At 46.4% G+C, this 6,396-nt stretch overlaps 1 pseudogene; it reads right to left on the bottom strand.

Annotated features, from left to right (window-relative positions):
* Positions 1-732: 732 nt before the first annotated feature.
* LOC112079539 (melanophilin-like) lies at positions 733-6,152 on the bottom strand (annotated as a pseudogene).
* Between the last annotated feature and the right edge of the window lie 244 nt (positions 6,153-6,396).

The raw sequence follows: 6,396 nt of genomic DNA, 5'->3' as shown, positions 1-6,396 counted from the left end.
CAGATTACATTGAGACTGAGAGAATCCTTCAGAATGCGTCTGTTCTCAGGCAACGTAAACCAGGGTTGCATTTGAAACATAGGCTATGGTGTAGCTGCTTTTACGCACATACTGCTGTGCATGTGGTGGGATATACCATTAACCCTCAGCTGTTAGATCTCGCGCACATGTGTTGATAATGTGTAGTGAAGTGACACATCAGGAGATACACATTCAGGTGGGGGAGTCATGACCCTTCAGTATTGGAAACTGGTGGTTTTAATGGTATTAGTTTCCTCTTGAGTTAACATAAACGTACATATTGTTTGTACATCCCGATGGGTGGAGATCATCTTGGCTAATGCGTCAGTACGAGTCTTGGTGTACATGTGATTGTAGTTGTTCGCTTTGCAGATCTCTGAGCGCGATTGCTGGGATTCTGATGGTTGGGAACAAGAGGAGAAGGTTATAAGAATCATGTTGTCAGGAACTGAAAGACGACATATTTAGCGGGCATCACAATATGTTTGGGCCTGTTATATGTGGGGAAGGGCTTGGGTTACATTTTCTCGTTCTGCGAACGAGTATCTGTCAGATAGAATAGTTGTTTTAGACAAACAGGCTGCGGACAACAAGGAAGCATCGAAGGCAAGCCCAAGAGGGGTCTAGAGAAATTAGTTGAAGTGCACAACATAATCACCTTTATTTCTTTCCCTGATGGCACTTAGAGCAGCCAGGCTTGTTCTTGGCAAATCAGACCACCTAAGAGAGAAGGATATGAAAAAGACAAATGTACAAATTATACCCCTCTGAAGAAAACCAAGTTATCTGTAATAATAGATATGTCAACGTAAGATGAGCTCCAGTGTGTTATTGTTCTTTCTTCATGCATCCCTGTAAGGCTACAATGTTTCTTGGAAAGCTACAGTTGCGGGTGTGCTTTCAGTCCGTACAGCACATCCCTGTTAGTTAAGAAAGCCCGTGCTCAGTAGAACCCGCAGTAGAGCCTCGTCACCTACCTCACGTTCAGTGCTCTGGACCCGATGGCAGTCAAGGGCCACCACGTCCTCCAGGTCCAGAGAGCTCCGAGTCTGTGGCCCCTCCGAAGCGGTTCGGGGCACTCTGCTCCAGATGCCTCAGCTTCTTCTCCAGGTCAAAAGACTTCCCTGAGGTCATGTACACCTGGAACAGGGCACAGGACAACACCACAAATGCACCCTTACAGATTTGAGCTGCTAACCAAAACACCCATTAGCAAGCTAAACAGTTTCCAGACTAGACTGCTTGAATACAAACGTAAAGGAGCGAATTTCTGGCCTCGCAAGACTAGGGATTCTGGACTTGCTTTGCTTTTAAGAAACGAAATCAGAAGCAGGTGTGACTTGTTGTCCTGCATTTTTCAGCACAAGCAGATCAGGCTGGGCTGGTATTTACTGCTGCATACACGGAAAGGCAGCGACACTCAAAGGGGCGTAGCTCTTTAGTCCTCCAAACCTACACTTTGAACTATCCCAATCAGTTTCTTTATTATTTTGATTCGGACCAATAGTATTAAAATGAATCTTCTTGTGGACGAGAGGCTAGGGAAAGAGGGGGGCAGAGGAACGGTCAGAGGACATGTATTAGTCGCTAGGAATTGATGGGTACTTTTGTACCAGAAGACTTACCCCATTGCTGCAAGAGTTGCGCTCATGTAGTGCTATAGTGGTACTCAAGAGCGGGGAGAAGAGGCTGGCTCTTCCTATTTACGGGTGCCGTCAGGGCCAAAAACCTGCTGGTAATCGCAAAGTACTCCAGCCAGTGTACAAAGTGGCAGGCTATAGTCATGGCTGTGTGTCGAGATAATTCCTGGAGCGATGATACCATTAAGGCAGGGAAAGAACAGTGAAAAACGTAGAGCAGCTAAATCCGTAGACTCGTTCATTGTCGCTCTAGTGGATGATTAACGTGGCAGAGCCGTAACGGACATGAAGCTCTCTGAGAGTGAGAATAACCAGTGGGTTCCTATAGAATGCCGTAAAAAGTTAGTGCTAGGATCAGATTTATATTCTCGGGTCGTACATGAGGGCGCCGAGCGATGCAGGTTGTAGAGGAAAGCATCTCGAATTGCAAAAAATCCATCGGTGAGACTAAACGGGGAACAGAACATATGAACCAGGAGCAGTTCAGGTTGGGGAAATGACCTACGTCCTACTACACGTGAGCAAGTGATTTTGAGAATACCCACTTTCTGATCGTTAGCCCTGCCTGATGACTTGCTTACCAAATTGGTCACCCTAGTACCACAGATTTGGTCTGGTCTTAATGGTGAAGACATTTACATTGACATTGCGGTCATTTAGCAAGAGATCTGTATCCAGAGAGGACTGACAATTGGTGCAAACCCACATATCACGCAAGTTCATTGTAAGTCCACTTTTTCCTCAGTCAAGCAGCATCAGCAATGTCGAGTTGGAAAAACAAGTGTGAGATTTAGTGCTGAGAAGAGTGTAAGATTGTTTTAAGATGTATAACTCTGCTGTGCGAGAGCCTTGGTTGGATCCAATGATGTAAACCCCAGTGGACTGAAGGAGGGGTGTTTTGTTGAGCACCGTACACATTTTGGTACTCCCCCTGCTATGTATTAATTGTCTACATTGGCTTTTGACAAGTATATGTCTATTCAGGGGACACTCATGCAACGTTTAGAATTACTTATGTGGCCCTCCCGATGGGCCAGCTGTCTAAGGACTGCATCACATGCTGGAGGCTTCACTACAGACCGCGGATCAATCCCAGGGCTGGTGTCGCAAGCGGCCGTGACCGAGGGGGGAGACCCTGATTGTTCAGCGTCTCGGGATAGGAGGTGGTCGCGACCGGTGTCAATTGTCCATTGCTTCTACTGTCCTTATTTTGGCGGCGGGCGCGCATTGCGGACGTCGCCGTGTCGCCAGTGTACGGTGTGTCCTCGGACACCATGGTGCGGCTGCTTCGGTTTAAGCAAGAGGCAGTTGTCAAGAAGCAGATCGGCTTGGCAGGGTCGTTTCGGAGAGGACGCATGGCTCTGACCTTCACCTCTTCAATCCGTAGGGAGTTTGCCGATAGTGGACAAGTAACCACCAATGGAAGAAAAGGAGGTAAAAAATACAACAAAAAACAAAAAACATATTTTATGTGTGACACTGAACAAAAATACAAATTATATTCGTGTTAAATATTTGTTGTGTTGTTGTACTAATGATACTGTCCCCCACTACAACAAGAAATACATAAAATACATGTTCTTTTGTCCTGAAACATTTTTGAGACTGGTCTGATAGAATTCCATTAATTCTATGGGAAGGAGTTCTCCTATGTAGTTCTCCTTATTAGGTCTCCTATCTTTCTCTCTATGTAGTTTCTATGAAGAGTTCTCCTGATGTGTTCTCCTTGAAGAGAGAGTACCAATATGCGCAGGTGTGCTTTCAAAGCCTTCAGTTGCCATTATATGCTCCGGACAATCCAGAGGGTAACACATCATTGGTTGGATCGTAGTCAGCCTCCGCTAGCAGCTGTTGGGTGTGTGTCTGAGATTGAACAGGGTAACGGACCCCCAAAATCCACCTGCGTGGCCTCAGTGGGCCCTCATCGCTGGAGCGAGCTGAGGGGCATCCAGGGGGAGGACTGGGAGGTTACTCTTCATCACAGGGCCCTCTTTAATAAAGGGGTCTCTTCCCCCTCCTGCTTCCTCGTCGGAGGAGGGAACACTGATGTTCCCCGCCAGCTCGCTGAGCTTCCTCTCAGCTTCTCTCCTCTATCTGTGCAGCGGTCGGGGACGTCGCCTGTGGATAGAAACAGGATTGACTTACTAGTGGAACTGGAGCCTCACAGTGATATCTCCAGTGAACTCTGTTCTGGGCCGTTTCCTGACTTTATTTCAGGTGGACAGAACAGGGTTGGGGTCCATTCTAGATTCCTGTCAGTTTAAGACTTGAATGTTTAGGAGTTGAATGGCTTATGTCTATGGGAAATCAACAAGGAGGAGATGTAAGAATGAAAGCCCGACTCAAGGTGTGGCACAAACAGGTTAAGGCCAGAGTTAGTAACAAGTTACCCTTTGATGAACCCCTGTGATTCTCTCTAATATGATTATTCCAAGAAAGAAAGCTCTGTTAGGAGAGCTGTAGGAAGCTCTGTTAAAGTGTAAGGCTCTGTTAGGAGAGATGTAGGAAGCTCTGTTAGGAGAGATGTAGGAAGCTCTGTTAGGAGAGCAGTAGGAAGCTCTGTTAGGAGAGCAGTAGGAAGCTCTGTTAGGAGAGCAGTAGGAAGCTCTGCTAGGAGTCTGTTAGGAGAGCAGTATGAAGCTATGTTAGGAGAGCAGTAGGAAGGTCTGTTAGGAGCTCTGTTGGAGAGCGGTAAGAATCTCTGTTAGGAGCTATGTTAGGAGAGCGGTAGAGGTCTATGGAGAGCAGTAGGAAGCTCTTAGGGCGTCTGGGAGGTAAGAATCTCTGTTAGGAGCATTCTTAATAGATGGAGCTCTTAGGAAGCTGTGGGTGGTAGTTACCCTTTTTCTCTCATCGTCGGGGGGTAGAGTCATCTTGGACTCCAGCCGGTTCAGGAGCTCTCTATGGTGACATGCGCTTGTTTAGCGCATTGACCTGTATCACAATGACAGGAGAGGAGTGAGGTGAGACCAATTCAAATGACGGAGAGGAGTGAGGTGAGACCAAGTGAGGTGAGACCAATCAAAATGACAGGAGAGGAGTGAGGTGGAGACCAGTGAGGTGAGACCAATTCAAAATGACAGGGAGAGGAGTGAGGTGAGACCAAGTGAGGTGAGACCAATTCAAATGACAGGAGAGGAGTGATGGGAGACCAAGTGAGGTGAGACCAATTCAAAATCACAGGAGAGGAGTGAGATGAGACCAAGTGAGGTGAGACCAATTCAAAATGACAGGAAAGGAGGGACGTGAGACCAATACAATACATCTGTCTCATGTCAGGGAGTTTAATAGTGTAGAGAGACGTCATCTGTCTCATCTCTGTTCAGCTCTATTTCACTCTCTCTTTCTCACAAACACACAAGAAACACACACCCTACCGGTGCTGTGTTGTGGACCTGCAGGTTCTCGTGAGAGCCAACTCGGCTGTAGGAAGGGCGTCGGCGATAGGGGGTCTGGTACATGGTGTTGCGCCCTCCCTCCTCCTCTTCTGACGTGTCCACATAGTGCTGGCGGTTCATAGAGGAGCTGATCTTGGACAGGGAGCGGGCACGCACCATCCCATACTGCCCATCATCTGAGGACCATCGCTTTAGCTCAGGTTATATTAGAAAATGTCAGTTTGGCATGTGATTACTGTTGTTGTAGTATTGTAATGCTATTACATTGCAAACTAACCAGCTCTGATTGAATGTCTGTGTGTGGGAGTGTGTGTGGGAGTGTGTGTGGGAGTGTGTGTGCTTGTTGCTTACCAGGGCGCATGTTGTACCTATCCAGGCTCTTCCTACGGTTCATGCGRTGTTGTTGTTGCTGCATGGAGTCCATGTACTCCGTGTCACCCCGGTGACCACCGCTTCGCTCCTCCTGGATCTGCTGTACAGAGGTGACATAACCGTCACAATCTCAAATAACCCCCTATTCCCACAATGCACYACTTTTGGCTAGTAGAAACCAGGAGAGTTTTGTCCGTCTACCTGGTAGGATTGTCGACGAGAGTGAGTGCGAGAGTGGGGTGGAAAATACTCTTCTATATCCACATCCAAGTCCATGGGATGAACAGAGAGCAGGCGCTTGTTCTTTCGCATCTGACAAAACAACAGGATGGAGACATAAAGAGAAGTAGTGAGTCTGGGATATGATATCCAGGTTCTCGAGAACGATATTGAGAGGAGAAACKGTTTACCATTTTGTATCGCTGAGCTTCTGCTTCTGCATAGTCCTCATCATGRCCATTGTACCTATCATCTACAGGGGAGAGAGGGAGAAGAAGGGGTGACTTTTTTTTCTTCTCAAATTGTGTAACCCCGTGTTACRTTTGCATATCATAGTGCTTATGCTGGTGTTGTCAACTCCGCTATGATATGCAAAAGTACCACGGGGTTAARCAGTTTTCATGTATGTTGAAATATTTATATATTTTCCCCCATTGCCTTCATCTATTCTACTTACTGCGGAAATCGGGCATGCTTTGTGTGTCACTGTCACGACGGGCGCCTGTGAAGACAGAGAGAAGTGATATTCTGTTACTTATAATTATATAGACAGTACCAGTCACCTACTCATTCCAAGATTTTTCTTTATTTTACTATTTTCTACATTGTAGAATAATAGTGAAGACATCAAAACTATTAAATAACACATATGRAATCATGTAGTAACCACAAATCAAAATATATTATATTTTTTGAGATTCTTCAAAGTAGCCACCCTTTGCCTTGATGACAGCTTTGCACATGCT

The sequence above is a fragment of the Salvelinus sp. IW2-2015 genome, unplaced genomic scaffold, assembly GCF_002910315.2.
Source record: "Salvelinus sp. IW2-2015 unplaced genomic scaffold, ASM291031v2 Un_scaffold8386, whole genome shotgun sequence".
NCBI lineage: Eukaryota > Metazoa > Chordata > Actinopteri > Salmoniformes > Salmonidae > Salvelinus > Salvelinus sp. IW2-2015.
The sequence above is the reverse complement of the archived record's forward strand: the minus strand, read 5'-3'. Positions and strand labels throughout refer to the sequence as shown.